This window comes from Ambystoma mexicanum, chromosome 1q (assembly GCF_040938575.1).
Source record: "Ambystoma mexicanum isolate Mex_15411 chromosome 1q, UKY_AmexF1_1, whole genome shotgun sequence".
Lineage (NCBI taxonomy): Eukaryota > Metazoa > Chordata > Amphibia > Caudata > Ambystomatidae > Ambystoma > Ambystoma mexicanum.
The window spans coordinates 479,351,846-479,373,891 of NC_090922.1; the positions used below are offsets into that span (position 1 = coordinate 479,351,846).

At 47.6% G+C, this 22,046-nt stretch overlaps 1 non-coding gene across 1 annotated transcript; it reads left to right on the forward strand.

Moving 5' to 3' along the window:
- The first annotated feature begins 2,053 nt into the window (after positions 1-2,053).
- TRNAA-UGC (transfer RNA alanine (anticodon UGC)) lies at positions 2,054-2,123 on the forward strand. The gene has a single exon. It is a non-coding gene; the product is annotated as a tRNA-Ala (tRNA).
- The last annotated feature ends 19,923 nt before the right edge of the window (positions 2,124-22,046 follow it).

Consider the following 22,046-nt stretch of genomic DNA (forward strand, 5'->3'; position numbering starts at 1 on the left):
CCATAGCCATAGCCATTTTCAGTGCTCTCGCAACTCCTGCAAACAAAACTCCTGCTACCCTCTCTCCGTGTACACCACACCCATCAAACGTAATTGGCTGATCTCCACAATCCCCTTACCATGCCAGGCATCCTCAAAAGACCCGGATATGGAACGTGCCATCCGAACCTTGTAATACAGGGACAGCCCTTCTACCCTTTCCACTTTCATGTTATCAACACTTGCTCATTGGCTGCTCATTGGCAACCGCATAGTCGGTGCTATGCGGATGACACACAGCTCATTTTCAGGCTCCCTTCAGCCACCTCTTCTCCTTCTCTCATCTCCGACTGTCTGTCCGCCATCCAGGAGTGGTGTGCCTTAATGATCTCTGCCTTAATGCCAGTAAGACTGAGATTCTCCTCATCGCACACCTGCTCCCTCCTTTCCTGTCACTCTCTGGCTGGCCTCTCTTGGCCCTCTTCCTGCTCCCACCTGTGAGGCTAGAAACCTCAGTGTCATCTTTGACTCCACACTTTCCTTCTCTCCTCACATCTCTGATATCTCTAAGAAGTCACACTACCAGATGCACCTCCTCAGAGGTATTCTCCCTTTCTTCTCCTTCCCCCAGAAGCTCACTGTCTCCAGGGCTCTGGTTCTCTGTAGGCTGGACTACTGCAACAGTCTTCCTAAATCTGCCTGCATCTACTCTCCACCCTCTGCAAATCATCCAAGATAGGTCTGTGAGACTTGTCATTGGCCTCAAGCCCAGGGATGGTATCTCTCCAGGACTGAAATCTCTGCACTGGCTCCCAGTGGCGGCGAGGATTAAGTTCAAAACCCTCTGCATTGTACACAATGCCTTCTGGGGCCTGTAACCTCAATACCTTCAACTCTCTCTTCCTAAATATCTTCCTGCTCGAATTCTTCGCTCATCCGCCTCCAACTTTCTTAAGGGTAAGTCACTTCTCCAAGCAGCGAGTTGGTGGTAGATCTCTTTCACCTGCTGGGGCCTCTCTCTGGAACAGCCTCCCTGCCTCTCTGAAACTTAAGGAGACCCATCTCTGTTTCTGGAAGCACCTCAAGACCTTCCTCTTTGCTTCAGCTTTCTCTCCTCCTCTCCCCTGCTGATCTCCTGGCTGAATCTGAAATTGCATTGGTTTACTTGGCTACCCTCTGATCTCAGGCCCAGATTCCCCCCCACCGCCGCCAGTTGCACACTTGCACTGCCTGTTGGCAACCCTCGGGGACTGTTTCTGTATCCCTACAGGCCCTACAAGCACCTGCCACCTGATGGCTGCACTTACCCTTGCACTTTCCACTAGCTGGCTGCACTTTTATTTATTGCCTTATTCATTTTATTGTCATCCTATGTACTGCACTGCCCCCTCCCCTCTCACCCTGCACTTTTCCCCTTCCCCCCTCCCTTGCACTTGCTTGATCTCAAAGTCACCTGGCCTAGTAGGATCGCTGTCTCTGTCTTCCCTCTGTTTCCCCTCCCTTGCCTTGTCGCCCCTTGAAAAGCTTGTGTATAGGCATGTTGTAAATGCCATATCATATCATCATATATCATATCATATAATATAAAATCATATCAAATCAAAGAGTCACGCATCCATCCACCAATCACATCCAAAACCTCTACAGCTAACTCTGTCATCTCATATCTCCAGTTAATCAAAGGCATCTGCATCAAAAACTAGTTTGAAACTGTCCAAGATTTCTATTTCCAGATTCAAGATCTGCATCTAACAAGACTAGTACAGATATGCTTACATTAAAAAAAATATTTTCTTCAACTCTTTCACAAATATATATAGAGGGTTCCTGCTACTTACCCTGTAATAAGCTTCTCAATAAACATAATCCCTTTTTTAACCACTCTCGCAAATGCCATGGATTGCAGCATGCTACACTGCTGACATGAAGCAGCAAACAATTACAATGCTATGCATTTCAAAATATTTCTTTTTGGAAGCATTTTGATGAAATAAAAAAATGTATATGTGCATTTATAGCAGCACTGTGGCACTTTTTCATAAACAAAGCAGTCATTGTCCAGTCTCTTACAATTGGGGGTATAGCTTAGTGGTAGAGCATTTAACTGCAGAAAGATGTCCCTGGTTCAAACCCAGGTGCCCCCTTCATGTTTTTATATAGAAAACAACCTTTCTTACAAACATTTCCACCAGCTGTAAGAGTGTGTCGGAAGCGGCTGTATCATTAGCTACAAGGCGAAAACACTGTGGCTTGACACGCATTGACACGCATTACGAATTACGCTTTCCCTTTGGGTCCTTTCCTCTGAGCTATTGGAGTTCCCTGCCGATCGACCGGTATACGGGCGGTGTGCGCGGTGTAAACGAAAAACCGCAAGCCGACAGCCAAGAGGAGCGGAGAGGAGCTACTGAGAGAGCCAGAGGCAGAGTCAGAGTTGAGCGGAGGGTCAATCAGTCGGGAGTGTATCTAGTGAGTCTTTTAGCAAGAGCTTGCATTGTATACACATCGTATACATTGCTTTGGACACGCGCGCTGCTCTGTCTGCTCCGACTGTTGCCCATCGACTTGGTAGTCGTAGTATATGCGGACAGCTATACAGAGGCTGCCCCATCCTGACAAAAGGCCAGTGTCTCAAAGCCCACTAGGCAAAGTCTAGTCTGTAGCCTGTTGGCCTGGTGAGTGGGGCCAGGGCCGGGAGGCGAATGTCCATCTGACCAGTTATTTTTGCATAGTTACTCTAGTGCTGCGCTGGTGAGGGGGCCGTTTGTTGTTCAGATGGTTTGCTGATAAGCTAGAGACTGTGGAGTGTTGCATCCTTCGATTTGAGAAATTTTAAATGGCTGTTTTTTCCGCAGTGTGATTTTGGTGTTTGCAGAGAATGCTGTGTAAATTCTGCCCCTCTGATCGCATTCAGTGAGGAGCGGGGGGCTATCATGCCTGGAAAGGCCCCATATAAACAGCGTGTCTATAATTTGCGCAAATCTAAATACAAGCAAACAAACCTTATTGGAATAAAAGAAAGGGCTTGACAAGCTCACCTTCACCTGTCGACAGTCTACAAAGTAATGTTGATGATTTGAGAAGAAGGGATTTTGTTAAGAAGGGGGGAACTACCCCATTGCCCGTTAAGGGTCCGATTACTAAGTGTTTCCTTTCAAAAAGTGCCAAAACCACCAGAAATTCAACAGACCTTCATAAAGATGCTACCAGAGCTAATAGATCAGCAGGAGAAGGCTCCTTGGGAGTGTTACGCTCACCTGGTATCCACGGGGACACCACCCAGCCCTGGTTGGATGATTTGCACTCTCGAACCCTCTCCCGGTCCCTTGGTAATTCCTCTGGTAAAAATGGGTCTGCAATATAGGAGAGCTGGATTCAATACCTGATTGTCTTTGTTTTCCCACCTCCCTTGGCCTCGACTCCTTCCTCCCCCTTGGGCCTTCTCCTCACCTTATTGTAAAAGGTGGATTCTCCGTCCTGCTCCTCATGGCAGGGGCGCGTAGATGTGGGGGCGAGCAGTGACCAAGTTACTTCACTGGTGCAAGCCCCCCCCCCGTGGGAATCCAGGCCTGCTGCGACTCCATAGGTCTGCTGCTTCAGTCTTTATATGCAGTTCTCATGTTCCTCTTAGTTCGAATAATAATGTCTTGCTTCTTTCCTTTTAGGTATGGAAAGGTATTTTGGTGTTATCATGCAGTTTGAAGATGAGCATGGGCCGGTAGGCGAAAGCACGGTGTGCGCGATGCTGTCCGGTGAGTAATGCGCGATGCGTGGCGTTGTTTCGCCTTTTATATTGCTAACCTGTGTCTTTTCTCTCCTTGCAGGTTGCGATGTTCCTCGCCGAGCGCCGTAATGTTCCAGCAATCATACTGACCAGGAGATGACTACGCAGGTAAGAATTGTGTGGCTTTCTTCATTCGAGAGGAAACGTGGGTAAACGCTTACCAAAGCTGTCTTTCTTTCTCCTCTTTCCAGGTTATGGTATTCCCGGATGTATGCAGTGCCGGATGATGGAGTTTGTACCTTCAGGTGAGTGGAACTGAAGTCAGCGATGGATTGAAAACAGGATACTGTTCCAGCTGTTAGGGAGAATTCTCTGTTTAGGCTGAATTTCCTAACCTAGTGAGTCCCCCAGCAGCTTTTCTGGATTTTTGGGGTTTATTTTTTTCTCCTGCCAAGAGTGACACTCTTTTACCCTCACTCTTGGACAAGATTTGAGTGTGTTTCTTTGACTCTAGATGTGTTTAATGGGCTATTGTCATGATGCCTACCTCCAAGGAGCCAAGTCCGACCCAGCAACCCCAGAGGCAGGCATCATTTCCCCCAGGGGAGTGCCAGCGGGCCCAAGCTGGGGCCCTTTGGCGCCAGGCTCATGTTGGACCTCTGTCCTGGCGCCTTAGGCGCCAGGCTCATAAAGCTAGACATGTGTTCAAGTGTTTTAATGTGCACTTACCTGATGCAGACCATGCTGCCACATCCAGGGCCTCTTGAGGCCTGAATGGAACTACTTTACCTGTGGGACTACTTTCCACCCGGGTGTGGTCGGGGAAGGATACATACCTGATCAGAGGAAGGATACACACTTGGGACTTCTACCAAAGCTATTTAAACCACACCCGATCAGCAACTCACGCTTCGCGTTGTTCTGCTCCTCGCAGCTGGACGCTCACCGTGTCAGCTCCTGCATCTGGACTTCAGCCACGCCTGTCAGCATCCTGGGTCACCTGCAAAGGGAGACAAGAGACCTTACCAGCTAAATCTGCACCACGGAGACATCACTGACGATCCTGAAAGGGAAGACATTATTTTTAAAAGCATTTCGTTACGATCGCTGCAGCGCTGCATTTCACTCACCTTTCCTGGGTTCCTCCATCTTCAGCAGCGATCATCCGGATACACAGCCACTTCCCAGAGCCTAGAGAAAAAGACAAGAATAAGAGGTGAGAGAAGGAAGGGAATAAGACTTACCTGTTGGGTCATTCCCATTTCATTTCGGGTCTTGCCGCTTCCAGGCATTTTCCGGACCCCGGCCCCTATGGGGAAAAAAGACAAAGACATTGAATGAGCGTATGTAAAGACAGTTCCCGAGCGCTCATCCAGAACTAACCTGCCATTTACTGGAACTGGAACTGCACGTTTCACTTCGGGTCGGCGCCATATCTCCGGCATTCCGAACCCCGGCCCCTAAGGGGAAAAAAGACATAAGCATCAGCGCTTGCTGCAAAAAGACAATGAACATTATTATTAAGCTTGGACTTTTGAACTTGCAACAGAACTTTTACAGAGCCTTACCTGAATAGTCAAGCTTACCTGAACTCCCATCAATCCTCAATCCAGTGAAGTAACTGGGTTTCAACGCGCCCCTGCATCAGAAGCAGGATGGAGAGCTCATCCTTCCTGACCCTAAGGTGAGACTTCACGGAGAATCGTGGAAGGGTATCGTGGAGGGTTGGAAGAGAGTGGGAGGCTTGAGCATAACTCAGTCAGTAGGTAATACTCCCTTTTCACGCACAGGGGAATATTCCTGCGAGCCGGAGAAGCCAGTGTAGAGGGCCCTTCCTGTCCATCTTCAGAGTCCTGCGCTTCACCATTGAAGAAGCATCAGCACTCGAAGCCAGACCTACGCCTCCGTGGGAATCAGGTGGGCGTTACAGAACGCGAAGCCTACCCACAATTTCCCACCCAGGCGCTATGGAGACTTCCGAGACTGACCAGCTGGCCCAGCTTTTGAGGGAATTACGGGCAGAGGTGCACTCAGCCCGCCAGGAGACTAACGCTCTCAAAAGAGAACTGATCTTATCCAAGGAAAGAACAGATGACCTAGCCAAAAGGTTATTATAGGCCCAGGCAGGGCACACTCCTTTACCTAATTCCGGAGACATTTCCACATCAATGGGTTTGAGCAACCCGGTACAAATTAATCTACCTGGACACATGCCTTTGGCCCCACCTGAACGTTTTGCGGGGGATCCCAAGAAATATGCCGTCTTTATGAACCAATGTCGTTTACACTTTCTATGCAGACCCGGAGCCTTCCTTAACGACCAGACCAAGGTAGCCTTTATACTATCTTACCTCAGTGGCAGTGCTGCCGATTGGTCTATTCCATTGGTAAATCAGGATGATCCCATTCTCCAGAATTTTCAGGGCTTCCAGGCCAGCATGGAAAGATTGTTCGCTCGACACTCTCAAGGACAGGCTCTTGATAACGAACTGCTATCCTTACGACAAGGTAATCAGGATATTCTGTCCTACATAGCCACCTTTAACAGACTGGTTGTGGAAACTGGATGGCCAGAAAGCAAAAGGATCACATTGTTTCATCGAGGCCTGCGCGGAGAGCTTAAGGATGTTCTAGCTCAGATAGTAAACCTACCCCAGGTCTGCGCAGACTACATTGACTTGGTGGTCCAACTTGATCACAGACTTCAAAATAGAAAAGCAGATCGGTTCAAGTATGAAAACCGAGCACCGATCAAAACCCACGCTAACTCCAAGAGTACCGACGTATCTGAACCTATGCAAATCGGTGGTGTTAAAGGACCATTAACGCAGAAAGAACGAGAGAGAAGGCGGCAAATGCAACTTTGTCTGTATTGCGGGACTTCCGGTCACTTTCTTCGAAATTGTCCAGTTAAACCACTTAAGAAGGTGGTTGGAGCTACTGATAACGAATTAGTGACACCTGATTCGGGAAACGACCTAGCCCGGCAAGCGTAGGGGTCCGCTTGCCGAGCTTGAAAACTAACTCTTTGACCTCGCATTTTGTCATGCCAATGGTGCTCGTGGACCCAAAACAGCCTCAACAGTTGCATGCTATAAAAGCATACATCGACAGTGGAGCTATTGGAAATTACATAGACCGTGAATTGGCTTCCAGGATTAAGCTTCTTCTCCGCCCGAAAGTAACCCAAGATGTCATTACTACAGTAGATGGAACCAAAATAGCCTCAGGGCCTGTAACGCATTCCACTGTTGAAGTGACACTGGTGGGTCAGGATGGACATCGGGAAGCAATCGTGTTTGATGTGATCAAGGCCCCACAATTTCAAGTAATTCTTGGAATTCCTTGGTTAGAAACACATAATCCCAGAATTGACTGGCGAGCAAAGAAGATAAGTTTTCCTGATTGTGAACCAACTTGTTATCCAAGAAATCCAGCTATAGGTCTAGCCTCAGCAACTTCCACCCCTGTACAGCTACCGTCAGAATACCAAGAATTCCAAGACGTTTTTCCAGAAAGAACAGGCTAACACGTTACCTCCCCATCGGTCTTATGATTGCCAAATCGATCTGGTACCCAATGCTCAACTACCTTGTAGTAGGATTTATGCTCTTACGGAACCTGAGAACCTGCATTTGCGTCACTATTTAGATCAGTACCTAGCCAATGGTTTTATTCGCCCGTCCAAGTCTCCTGTCTCTTCAGCTCTGTTCTTCGTGCCGAAAAAAGAAGGCGACCTTAGAACGTGTATAGACTATCGCGCCCTAAATCAAATAACGATTAAGAATCGTTATCCTCTGCCCTTGATCCCTGAGCTTATCGACCAGATGAAAGACGCTTGTGTGTACACCAAGTTAGATCTCCGAGGAGCTTATCACCTGGTGCGCATAAAAGAAGGTGACGAATGGAAGACTGCATTCCGCACCAAGTTTGGGCTCTTCGAATATCAGGTGATGCCCTTCGGTTTGTGCAATGCACCTGCCGCCTTTCAGTACTTTATGAATGATGTTCTTCGGGAACTTATCGATGTCTGTGTCATTGTTTACATTGACGACATTCTGGTGTACTCATCTTCAGAATCTGATCACAGAAAACATGTTAGGGCGGTTCTTGAGAAACTGCGTCAGCACAGACTATTTGCAAAACTCGAAAAATGCGTTTTTCATACCACAGAAGTTGAGTTTCTCGGATTCATCCTGACACCTCAAGGAGTCCGAATGGACTCGCGAAAGGTGGACGCCATCCTCAAATGGCCATCTCCTAGCTCGGTGAAGGGAGTTCAGAGCATGCTCGGCTTTGCCAATTTCTATCGAAGATTCATCCCGGAATTTTCCCGAACAGTCCAACCCATCACCGCTCTCCTAAAGAAAAACAAACGCTTCGAATGGACTCTTGAGGCCGAACAAGCCTTCCAGGACCTGAAAACCAAATTCACCTCTGCACCTGTATTGAAGCACCCAGATCTCCCGTACATAGTGGAAACCGATGCATCCGGTTCGGCCTCCAGTTCGGCCATGGGAGCTGTCCTGTCGCAAAGAGACCCAAAAACTAACCAACTACACCCAGTGGCCTTTTGGTCCAGAACATTTTCTCCTCCTGAAATCAACTACGCAATTACCGATAAAGAGTTACTGGCCATCAAATCTGCTTTCAAGGCTTGGCGTCACTACCTTCTCGGGGCAAGACACACCATCACCGTAATTACGGACCACAGAAACTTACAGTATTTAAAGACGGCCAAAGCTCAGTCTTCACGACAACTCCGATGGGCTCTATTCTTTGCGGAATTTGATTTTGTAATTACCTATCGCCCTGGCTGCAAGAATGTAAAAGTAGACGCCTTATCCCGGATTGGCATGGAAGAACCTAATTCGAGCTTAGAACCTGTTCCCATCATACCTGAGCAAAGAATCTTAGGCTTAACTTCATTGCAAACTATTGAAGATATCCAAACGCAAGTAAAACAACTTCTAGACTCTTCAACCTTACTGGAATGGAGTCAAAAGTGCCCTCATTACACCGTTAAGGATGACTTACCCTACTTCCAGGAGCGGTTGTTTCTGCCAAGTAAAGAATTGCAAGAACTTGTTATTGCCCATCATCATGAATCTTTAATGGAAGGACACCATGGTATCGCTAAAACGGAGGAAAAAATCAAACGCCACTTCTGGTGGCCTTCTTGGAGAAAAGACATAAAGTCTTTTGTACTGTCTTTGGGAATTTGCGCCCAAAACAAGGCTCAAAAGAAAGGCCAGCCGGCCTACTTCAACCCTTGGATATTCCACCGGCACCATGGCACACCGTGTCAATGGACTTTATAACAGATCTGCCTCCTTGTGCTGGTTACAACACAATCCTTGTAATTGTGGACCTATTATCCAAAATGGCCCACTTTATCCCTTTAAAGGGTTTGCCTTCAGCTTCCACCTTGGCCAAGGAATTCCTGGAGAATATAGTTTGCATACATGGTTTCCCTTCCATATTAGTCTCGGATCGTGGCAGTCAATTTATCTCACATTTTTGGAAGAAGTGTTGCCAACTAGCACAAATAGATGTGCGGTTATCCACCAGCCACCACCCCCAGACCGATGGACAAACCGAGAGAACCAATCAGACTCTCGAGCAATATCTTCGGTGCATGTTACACCAATCCGAGTTAAATTGGAAAGACATCCTTTGGATCGCAGAATATGCATACAACAATTCAGTGCATTCTGGAACCGGACAAACCCCCTTTTATACTTTGTATGGTCACCATCCTCGGACCTCTGACCTAGATCCACCTCTGACCCTGGAAATGCCCGCAGTAAATCATCTACATTCCACAATAACCCGAGCCTTCAAAGAAGCTGCAACTCATTTACAGCAAGCCAAGAAAAAGTATAAAGAAAACACTGATTTGCACCAAGGTAAAACTCCTCCTTACCAAGTAGGAGACCAGGTATGGCTAGCAACTAAACATTTACCCCCTCAAGGGCCCGCGAACCGTCAATCCCAGATTCATAGGACCTTATCCCATCAAAGCTATAATCAACCCAGTGGCTTTTAAACTGGATCTACCGTCCAACATGCGTATTCATCCAGTTTTTCATGCATCACTTTTGAAGCCAGTACAACCAGGAACCCGATTGTCCAAGCCTCCAGATCCAGTTCAAATTGAAGGGGAAATAGAATTCGAAGTTAAAGACATTTTAGACTCCAAGGTGGTAAAGTCGAAACTCTTCTATATTGTTGACTGGAAGGGATATGGACCTCAGGAGAGATCGTGGGAGCCTAGTAACCATGTCCACACACCTCGATTAGTACAAAGTTTTCACCGGAGATTTCCGAACAAGCCCAAACCCCCGGAGGGAAGAACCTTGGGAGGGGCCTTGAGGGGGGGTACTGTCATGATGCCTACCTCCAAGGAGGCAGGTCCGACCCAGCAACCCCAGAGGCAGGCATCATTTCCCCCAGGGGAGTGCCAGCGGGCCCAAGCTGGGGCCCTTTGGACGCAGTCCTAGAGGCTCATGTTGGACCTCTGTCCTGGCGCCTTAGGCTTAAAGCTAGACATGTGTTCAAGTGTTTTAATGTGCACTTACCTGATGCAGACCATGCTGCCACATCCAGGCCCTCTTGAGGCCTGAATGGAACTACTTTCCCTGTGGGACTACTTTCCACCCGGGTGTGGTTGGGGAAGGATACATACCTGATCAGAGGAAGGATACACACTTGGGACTTCTTCCAAAGCTATTTAAACCACACCCGATCAGCAACTCAGGCTTCGCGTTGTTCTGCTCCTCGCAGCTGGACGCTCACCGTGTCAGCTCCTGCATCTGGACTTCAGCCACGCCTGTCAGCATCCTAGGTCACCTGCAAAGGGAGACAAGAGACCTTACCAGCTAAATCTTCACCACAGAGACATCACTGACGATCCTGAAAGGGAAGACATTATTTTTAAAAGCATTTCGTTACGATCGCTGCAGCGCTGCATTTCACTCACCTTTCCTGGGTTCCTCCATCTTCAGCAGCGATCATCCGGATACACAGCCACTTCCCAGAGCCTAGAGAAAAAGACAAGAATAAGAGGTGAGAGAAGGAAGGGAATAAGACTTACCTGTTGGGTCATTCCCATTTCATTTCGGGTCTTGCCGCTTCCAGGCATTTTCCGGACCCCGGCCCCTATGGGGAAAAAAGACAAAGACATTGAATGAGCGTATGCAAAGACAGTTCCCGAGCGCTCATCCAGAACTAACCTGCCATTTACTGGAACTGGAACTGCACGTTTCACTACGGGTCGGCGCCATATCTCTGGCATTCCGAACCCCGGCCCCTAAGGGGAAAAAAGACATAAGCATTAGCGCTTGCTGCAAAAAGACAATGAACATTATTATTAAGCTTGGACTTTTGAACTTGCAACAGAACTTTTACAGAGCCTTACCTGAATAGTCAAGCTTACCTGAACTCCCATCAATCCTCAATCCAGTGAAGTAACTGGGTTTCAACGCGCCCCTGCATCAGAAGCAGGATGGAGAGCTCATCCTTCCTGACCCTAAGGTGAGACTTCACGGGGAATCGTGGAAGGGTATCGTGGAGGGTTGGAAGAGAGTGGGAGGCTTGAGCATAACTCAGTCAGTAGGTAATACTCCCTTTTCACGCACAGGGGAATATTCCTGCGAGCCGGAGAAGCCAGTGTAGAGGGCCCTTCCTGTCCATCATCAGAGTCCTGCGCTTCACCATTGAAGAAGCATCAGCACTCGAAGCCAGACCTACGCCTCCGTGGGAATCAGGTGAGCGTTACAGCTATGGGGTCTTTTACTCCATAGGGCTTCATGTGTTTTTGTGATGTGTGTTACACAGCACCCTTAGTGCAGTAACACAGGGGTGTCATAGTGACCCCCCCAGTATAGACTCCATACCCTGGGACTGCCTACTGTCTCCCAGGGCATGTAAAGTCACCATTGACTTTACTAGTCTTGAATTCTGAACAGAACCAGTACAAACCATCATATTGTGGACGTACTGGCAGGGGCAATTTGATTGACCCGGGGTATGTTAGTCGAGGGGGCCCGTCTCCATCCCCCCTGATCGAGTTTTGGCTGGTGGCAGTGGATACTACTTTTTATATTCAACCGCGAATATTTCTCTATGGGATTTTCCCATTGTTCGAGGCTACTATCTTTATTTATTTAATTACGATAGCCTCGAACATACCGCCGGTTTCGTAAATTATTATTAATTCTCCGGTTGGTATTTTTTGCCAAAACTCGGTTCTAAAATGGCGTTTGTGTTCTCTTCTGTGACTCCAACCCAAGTCGAGTCCTTTGTTCCACTTTTTGGCGGGCTTCTCCACAGAAGCCCTCCAAAGTGGTGCCACTCTGTCTGGGGTACTTAGGAGGGGTGGAGGGGGATTTAGGCACCCTGGACTGAGTTGCCTGAGCAACTCAAGTCGCACTCTGTCCTGATTGGCCCAAGTGGTGAGCCGGCCAGCTCACCACTTAGCATGTTTGAGTGACAGCTAGGCTGAGTGAATGGGGGTTTTCTGCATAAAAGCAGGGCTTTGGGGACTGGAACTTCAGAAGTCGCCACAGGACCTAAGAATCCGATGAGTGAGAAGCTGAGCTGACCTGCCACGACGACACCACCATTGGAGCCCTGCTGGGCCGTCTCACCACTTTTGCCAACGACAGAGGAGGTCTCCCGCCGGAGAGTCTTCTTCCTTTGACTGGTGGGGATAACCAGTTTTCACCGGCTTTTCGCCTTCCCGACGCATCTCGTGGCCGCTTTTCCTGTGCCAAGCACCGCGGCAACCGGAATACCACGTTTTACCATGACCGCGAAGTAAAGGGTAATACCTTTAACCGGAAAACTCCGCGGCTGGTTTCTTCCCTGGCAGTGCAACGACCTTCATCTTTCCTCCAAGTCAAGATCTTCTCTTCCCCTGGACGACGACGAGACTTGCACCCGCTGCCAGGAACAACTGCCACCGCTGGAGGAGCCTTCCCACTTAAGGTACCATGTCCCGCCTGGCTTCCCTTGCCACCGACTGTACGAGGTAGATTTAGCCCCCGGCTTTCGAACCTGGGTTAGCCTGGGACACCCTGGGTAAACTTTTCTGAGCCTCTCTAAACTCTTTTTGAACTCTCTGCAAGACTTTCTAAGCCTAGTGTAACTGTGTGATCTTGGGCGCATTTGTGCTCTGCTCTCTCTAAAAGTGGGCCCAGCCTATGGACTTTGGCTCACAAGTGACTTTTGCTCTTCTGCCTTGCTAATAGTGTTCCTAAAGCTTAGAGTGGTGTACCTTCCCATATTCTGTCTTTTTCCCTCCCTTCTTCATGAACTTGTTGGAGTGCCATCTATAGTTAAGCACTCACCTCTGTATGAAAATAAGTGGTGTTAACTAAGACTTATCCGATAAGGAATAAGGGTTGTATGTATTATAATAGTAACAGTGTTTAGAGTGTTTTACAATAAGAGTGCTGGAGTGTTTCAAACAGTGTGTGTTTTTAAATAAATAATGATATACTTTGATACCAAAGCTCTGGTCAGTGTTTGCTTGTATTATTGTGTCTGAGTGCCTATTGTGTATACTTTGCATACTGCCTAACTCTTCTTAAGGGAAGTCTGACTGCTCAGCCACAGCTACCAGGTAAATCTGGGTGGTACAGACTGCTACCAAGCGGGTTTACTGCTAACACCTGTAGTCCTAAATCTTTTGCAGTGTTCCCAAAGGGAACTGCACAGGTTTCTGCCTAACACCAGGTAAGTTTCGTAGTGTTTTTCTCTCTCTGCAGGTCCTTGGTTTCAAGTAAACTGGCATCAAAGAACTGGACACAGTGAGTGTTACGCTGCCCGCAGCAGAATAACGCGAAGCATGTTCTGCTGTTTGGGTGTGGTTTAAATAGTCTCAGGTAAAGTAGTCCAGGTAAAATAGTCCCATGCCTGCCACACCCAAAGTAGTCCAGGTAAAGTAGTCCCAGGCCTGCCACACCCAAAAGACTAGACCGCATAGCTCAGTTACTTGTAACTGAGCCATGTGTGTGCCTCCATGCTGGCTCAACCCCCCAAGTTAAATAGTCCCAAGTAAATAGTCCCATTCTAATGTTGGTCTTCATGATGGTTATGAGCCTGGCGCCAACGGCGCCAGAACTAACTCCAAGAGAGTCTTGGGTGATGTTTCAAGGCCTTTGACCTGGCCCTAACTGGAAGGCTGACTTGCCAGTCCGGGCCAGGGGCACGGGTCATGACAGCACTCCCCCCCCCACCCCAAGGCCCCTCTCACGGTGGCACTTCTGCCTGGTCCTGGTTTGGCTGGGTAATTCTGATGGAACTTTTTAATTAAGCAAGGTGCATGGATGTATCCACTAGGTTCCCATGATCTGTGTTGAGGGCCGTATCCCTTCCAATCAACTAAGTAGTATAGTTTGGATCCAGTCTATTTTGAGTCTAGGATATCCTTTACTTCAAACCCTGGTTCTCCGTCAACTAATACTGGTTTTGGTGGTACTGTAACCCGAGCACCGGGGTGTACCGGTTTCAGGAGTGATATGTGAAACACAGGATGAATCTGCATAGTGATTGGTAGGGCTAATTTAACTGCCACTGGATTTATTATGGATTTAATAGAATAAGGTCCCAGATATCGGGGACGAAAGGTCCGAGTCCCTTTTATGGGCACATATTTTGATGCTAACCAGACCGTGTCTCCAATTTGATAGTCGGGGGCTTTACTACGATGTTGGTCAGCGAATTTCTTTTGTCTGTTCTTGGCTTGGAGTAAATGTTCTGCTGCTTCTTTGAAGGCCTGGGAAATAGTCGTATGTAGGGTTTTAACCGCTGGCATTTCCAAAGGGGTTGGGTGATCCAATTCTGAAGTACGTGGATGTCTACCATATATAGTGTAGAAAGGGGTTTGTTCAGTCCTGTTGTGTAATGAATTATTATAGGCATATTCAGCTATCTATAAAAAGTCCTTCCAATTTCTTTCCACTTGATGTAACATGCAACGTAAGTATTGCTCGAGGGTTTGGTTTGTTCTTTCTGTTTGGCCATCTGTTTGAGGATGGTGACTTGTGGATAGTCGAATGTCAATTTGGGCCATTGAACAGCATTTCCTCCAGAAGTTGGATACGAACTGACTACCTCGATCTGAGATCAAGTCAGATGGAAAGCCATGTAGCCGTACGATTTCCTGCAGGAATACATTTGCTAAATTGGATGCATTTGGAAGACCCTTACAAGGAATAAAGTGTGCCTTTTTAGAGAACAAGTCTACAACTACTAAGATGGTATTGAATCCTTGACTGGGAGGTGGATCTGTAATGAAATCAAGGGACAGTGTGTGCCATGGTGCGGGAGGAATTTCCAATGGTTGGAGAAGACCAGCGGGTTTCTTTTTTTGGGACTTGTTTTGTGCACACACGCCACAAGATTGCATAAATTGTGTGATGTCTTTATGCCATTTGGGCCACCAATAGTTTTGTTTTACTTTAGCTGAAGTTTTGGCAATTCCAGGATGACCTTCAATCAGGGAGTCATGATAACCCGAAATAACCTGCTCTTGTAAATCTTTACTTGGCAAGTATAGACGGTTCCTAAAATATAGTAACTGGTCTTTAATGGTGTGATGTTCTCCTTGAGTACACCACTCTTGTGAGAAAGTGGGATCCATTAAGAGTTGGATCTTGTTTTGGAGTTCACCCTGTGTCAACGTTGTCGTAAGACCCAGGAGTTTGTCTTCTGGAATGATGGCTACTGGAGCTGGAGTTATGTATACCTTTTCATCAACACCCATGCGGGACAAGGCGTCAGCCTTTCCGTTTCGGACTCCTGGCCGGTAGGTGATCACATAGTCATATTCAGTGAAGAAAAGAGCCCACCGCAGTTGATGGGATGATGGTTTCGATGGTCAGTTATGACCGTGACAGTATGTCTAGCACCAAGGAGACAGTGTCGCCATAAAAATTGACAAGGGGGGTCCTGGGAGTCTCTCTGCCAGACATTAGTCCTGGTTACGAGAGACTTACCCAGAGTCTTTAGCTCACTATCTTTCACAGAGAAGAAATATCCCAAACATATCAGTCTTTGTCCTGCCCTGGGGCAGTCCAGCACCGAAATGCTAGGCAATTCTTCTCTGAACAAGAGTGCCAACAGCATCCCCAGACACGTGTTTCGGTCTGGTTGGACCTCATCAGTAGGGAGGAGCTGTGCCTCTCTAAGAATAGTGAGCAAGGGGTCCACGTCTGGATTCCCCTAGACTCTGGGTAAGTCTCTCATAACCAGGACTAATGTCTGGCAGAGGGACTCCCAGGACCCCCCTTGTTAAATCTGCATATTTAAGTAACTTTGGGTCTCACCCTAAGTTACTAGGGGAATCCAGACGTGGACCCCTTGCTCACTATTCTTAGAGAGGCACAGATCCACCCTACTGACGAGGTCCAACCAGACCAAAACACGTGTCTGGGGTTTCTGTTGGTACTCTTGTTCAGAGGAGAATTACCTCGCATTTCGGTGCTGGACTGCCCCAGGGCAGGACAAAGACTGATATGTTTGGGATATTTCTTCTCTGTGAAAGATAGTGAGCTAAAGACTCTGGGTAAGTCTCTCATAACCAGGACTAATGTCTGGCAGAGGGACTCCCAGGACCCCCCTTGTTAAATCTGCATATTTAAGTAACTTTGGGTCTCACCCTAAGTTACTAGGGGAATCCAGACGTGGACCCCTTGCTCACTATTCTTAGAGAGGCACAGATCCACCCTACTGATGAGGTCCAACCAGACCGAAACACGTGTCTGGGGGTTTTTTTGGTACTCTTGTTCAGAGGAGAATTGCCTCGCATTTCGGTGCTGGACTGCCCCAGGGCAGGACAAAGACTGATATGTTTGGGATATTTCTTCTCTGTGAAAGATAGTGAGCTAAAGACTCTGGGTAAGTCTCTCATAACCAGGACTAATGTCTGGCAGAGGGACTCCCAGGACCCCCCTTTTTAAATCTGCATATTTAAGTAACTTTGGGTCTCACCCTAAGTTACTAGGGGAATCCAGACGTGGACCCCTTGCTCACTATTCTTAGAGAGGCACAGATCCACCCTACTGATGAGGTCCAACCAGACCGAAACACGTGTCTGGGGTGTCTGTTGGTACTCTTGTTCAGAGGAGAATTGCCTCGCATTTCGGTGCTGGACTGCCCCAGGGCAGGACAAAGACTGATATGTTTGGGATATTTCTTCTCTGTGAAAGATAGTGAGCTAAAGACTCTGGGTAAGTCTCTCATAACCAGGACTAATGTCTGGCAGAGGGACTCCCAGGACCCCCCTTGTTAAATTTGCATATTTAAGTAACTTTGGGTCTCACCCTAAGTTACTAGGGGAATCCAGACGTGGACCCCTTGCTCACTATTCTTAGAGAGGCACAGATCCACCCTACTGATGAGGTCCAACCAGACCGAAACACGTGTCTGGGGTTTCTGTTGGTACTCTTGTTCAGAGGAGAATTGCCTCGCATTTCGGTGCTGGACTGCCCCAGGGCAGGACAAAGACTGATATGTTTGGGATATTTCTTCTCTGTGAAAGATAGTGAGCTAAAGACTCTGGGTAAGTCTCTCATAACCAGGACTAATGTCTGGCAGAGGGACTCCCAGGACCCCCCTTGTTAAATCGACAGTGTCGCCATGGCTTGAAAGCTGATTTTATAGCCACAAGTTCTTTGTCTGTGATAGCATAGTTGAGTTCGGGAGGTGAGAATTTTCATGACCAGAAGGCCACAGGAAGTAACTGGCCAGTTCCTGGGTCCCTTTGTGAGAGAACAGCTCCCATAGCCATGCTAGAGGCATCTGTTTCAACTATATAAGGGAGTTCTGGGTGAGGATGCCGTAGAACTGGAGCAGAAGCACATTTTTTCTTAAGTTCTTGAAAGGCCTTCTCTGCTTCTTCGGTCCAATGGAACCTTTTATTGTTTTTTCTCAATAGTGATGTAATTGGATGCACTATTTGGGAAAAATATGGGATGAATCGGCAGTAAAAGTTTGCAAAGCCCAACATACTCTGGATTCCTTTAATTGAAGTTGGTGGCGGCCAGTTAAGAATGGCATCTACCTTGTGCCTATCCATTCTGATACCTTTTGGTGTGAGGATAAAACTGAGGAACTCCACTTCGGTGACATGAAAAGAGCATTTTTCGAGTTTAGCTTACAGTTTATGTTGGCAGAGTTTAGTAAGGACGGAGCGGACATGACTGATATGGTCTTCTTTTGTAGCAGAATACACTAAGATGCCATCAATGTAAACCAGGGCGCAAGGGTCGATTAACTCCCACAAAACATAATTCATAAAGTACTGGAATGCAGCAGGAGCATTGCAAAGTCCAAAAGAAATTACCTTGTATTCATACAAGACGTATTTGGTACAAAAGGCGGTTTTCCATTCATCTCCTTTCTTCACTTGAACAAGATGGTACGCCCCCCCTAAGGTCCAGTTTGGTATAGATTTGGGCGTCTTTGACTTGATCCAATAATTCGGGAATAAGGGGCAGTGGATAACGTTTTTTTACTGTGATCTGGTTTAATCTGCGATAGTCGATGCAAGTCCTCAAATCTCCTTCCTCCTTTGGTACGAAGAATAAGGGACTGGCTACCGGTGATTTAGATGGGCGGATAAATCCATTTGCCAGGTACTGATCAAGATAAGATTTCAAATGGAGGTTTTCTGGTTCAGTAAGTGCATAGATTCAACCACAAGGAATTTGTGCACCAGGTATGAGGTCGATCTGACAATCGTAGGGCCTGTGCGGTGGTAGAGTATGGGCTTGTTCTTTCTGGAACACGTCTTGAAAATCTTGGTATTCGTTTGGTAGAGTACTAGTCACACCTAGTACAATCGCTGCTGTACTGGGAGTAGCAGATGACCATAAGTCTGTTTTCCCCTTTTCTTGGTAATAACAGGTGCAAGCACAATCATCGGAAAAGGCCAACTTCCTGGCACGGCAATCTATTAGAGGGTTGTGAGCTGCCAACCATGGCATGCCTAAGATTAGTCGAAACTGAGGAGCTTTGATGAGATCGAATGCAATAGATTCTCGGTGTCCATCCTGGCACAGTAGGGTTAGTGCTCCTGTACATTGGGTTACTGGTCCGGAAGCTATTTCTGTCCCATCAACAGTAGTAACTTTTTCAGTAGTCGACTTAGAGCATAAGGGAAGCCCCATCTCTTCTGCCAGATCTTGGTCTACATAATTCCCAACTGCTCAGCTGTCTATGTATGCTTCGACAGCATGCATCCGAGACGGTTGTTGGTGATTGATCAAAATTACTGGTAATGCAAAGTGTGAGGTCTGTAGCTCATCCTTCTTGCTCGACAAGCGGACCTCTACGCTTGCCGGGCTTGGTAGTTTTCCGACTCCTTGTTATCTTCCTTCTCTGTGGCTCCAACAGTTCTCCTTGGTGGTTTCACTGGACATTCTTTGAGGAAGTTGCCTGATTTTCCGCAATATAAGCATAAATGCTGTTGCCTTCTCTTGTCTCTTTCAGTTTTAGTTAAAGGGGGCGCACACCTCCGATTTGCATGGGTTCTACCGTGTTTTCCAATGTACGTGGAACATTATCCTTTGACCGGACATGCACAGCTCGAGTGTCTAACCTTATCCGGTCCGCTTTTCGGTCTTGTCGTCTGCGATCTATTTGCAGCACAAGGTTTCTGAATTCTCCACAGACTTTAGGTGGGTTAGCCACTTGAGCAAAGACATCCTTTAGTTCCCCTCGTAGACCCCGATGAAATAGTGTGGTCCTTTTTTCCTCAGGCCACCCATCTTCAACGACTAGTCTGTTAAATGTTGCTATATATGTAAGCAAGTCTTGACTTCCTTGACGGAGTGACAAAAGTTTGTTGTCTAATGCTTGGCCTTGGGTATGACAAGCAAAGAGTTTTTCCATTTCCATCTGGAAACCCCCAAAGTCGTGTAACAACGGGTTATCCTGACTTACCAATGGTACCGACCAATCCACAGCACTGCCACTGAGATATGACAAGACAAAAGCAACCCGCGCTTGGTCGTTAGGAAAAGCCCCAGGTCTGCAAAGGAAATGAAGACGACACTGGTTCATGAACGTTGCATACTTCTTGGGGTCCCCTGTAAATCGTTCAGGTGGAGCTAAAGGAACTCCCCCAGAAAGGGTTATTTGTACTGGATTGGTGGAAGAAGTTGGTACAGGTGCTGGCAGAATGTTACCAGGCAATGGGGTATGTCCTGCCTGTGATTGGAGCAATTGTCTACTTATTTGATCGGTACGATCCTTCGTAACAATCAAATTCCTCCTAAGAGCGTTGGTTTCTTGCCTGGCTGAATGTACTTCAGCACGTAATTGTCCCAACAACTGAACTAACTGGTCAGTCTCTGAAGTCTCCATGACACCCAGGTGGATAATATTATTGAGGCTTTGCGTTCTGTTACGCTCACCTGGTATCCATGGGGACGCCACCAGCCCTGGTTGGATGATTTGCACTCTCGAACCCTCTCCCGGTCCTTTGGTAATGCCTCTGGTTAAAGATGGGTCTGCAATATAGGAGAGCTGGATTCAATACCAGATTGTCTGTTTTCCCACCTCCATTGGCCTCAACTCCTTCCTCCCCCTTGGGCCTTCTCCTCACCTTATTGTAAAAGGTGGATTCCCCGTCCTGCTCCTCGTGGCAGGGGCGCATAGATGTGGGGGCGAGCAGCGACCAAGTTACTTCACTGGTGCAAGCCTCCCCAGCCCCCGTGGGAATCCAGGCCTGCTGCGACTCCGTAGGTTTGCTGCTTTACAGTCTTTATATGCAGTTCTTATGTTCCTCTTAGTTGGAATAATGTCTTGCTTCTTTTCTTTTAGGTATGTAAAGGTATTTTGGTGTAGTCATGCAGTTGGAAGATGAGCATGGGCCGGTAGGCGAAAGCGCGGTGTGCGCAATGCTGTCCGGTGAGTAATGCGCGATGCACGGCGCTGTTTCGCCTTTTATATTGCTAACCTGTGTCTTTTCTCTCCTTGCAGGTTGCAATGTTCCTCGCCGAGCGCCGTAATGTTCCAGCAATGATACTGACCAGGAGATGACTACCCAGGTAAGAATTGTGTGGCTTTCTTCATTCGGGAGGAAACGCTTACTAATGCTGTCTTTCTTTCTCCTCTTTCCAGGTTATGGTATTCCAGGATGCATGCGGTGCCAAATGATGGAGTTCGTACCTTCAGGTGAGTGGAACTGAAGTCAGCGATGGATTAGGATACTGTTCCAGGTAAGTTTCGTAGTGTTCTTTCTCTCTCTCTGCAGGTCCTTGGTTTCAGGTAAGCTGGCATCAAAGAACTGGACACGGTGAGCGTTACGCTGCCCGCAGCAGAATAACGCAAGGCATGTTCTGCTGTTTGGGTGTGGTTTAAATAGTCTCAGGTAAAGTAGTCCAGGTAAAATAGTCCCAGGCCTGCCACACCCAAAGTAGTCCAGTTAAAGTAGTCCCAGGCCTGCCACACCCAAAAAACTAGACCGCATAGCTCAGTTCCTTGTAACTGAGCTATGTGTGTGCCTCCATGTTGGCAGAACCCCCTCCCCCCCAAATTAAATAGTCCCAAGTAAATAGTCCCATTCTAATGTTAGTCATCATGATGGTTATGAGCCTGGCGCCAAAGGTGCCAGGATTGACTCCAAGAGAGTCTTCAGTGATGTTTTAAGGCCTTTGACCTGGCCCTAACTGGAAGGCTGACTTGCCAGTGTGGGCCAAGGGCAAGGGTCATGACAGGGAGCCACGAATGACTCCACTTTTGGAGAGATAGACAACAACTCTCTATTACGGTTATGTTACCAGATGTGCTCTGGTGGGGCGATTGGTGGCACTGGTGAAACAGTACCTGCGAAGGACTTGAAATCTACGGGCGATGACGACCAGTACGCTATTCCACCTCCCCTTCCTCCACCTACGGCCCTAAAACCAAGGGTTTTGTTGAAAGAGCCTGGGCACCACTCCAGTATTGTTAGCTCCTCGTTGATAGTACCGGCAGAAGAAGCGGGGCAAATCCGGGGGAAATGCTGTATACTACCCCAACACTGTTCACATCTCTTAACCCAAACTTTTTGGAAAATGTGGATGAGGAAGGGGGCGCTGCACCCCAAGGATGTTAAGGATTTTGGAAACACAAGTGCGGATTCAGGGGTGTAGATAACCCAGCTGGAAGGGGCCATTTCATGGGACGTCTTAAACATTGCAGTGAAAATCATGCTCAAACTGTGTGGTAGTACCCATAATGAAGTCCTTAAACAGGCGGAGCAAATGAAGCTGCTACAGGAAGAGTTGGCCAAATGCCTCGGGGTGATTCTGAGGTTGATGGAAGGCAGTGTGGCTGACCCTCAAAA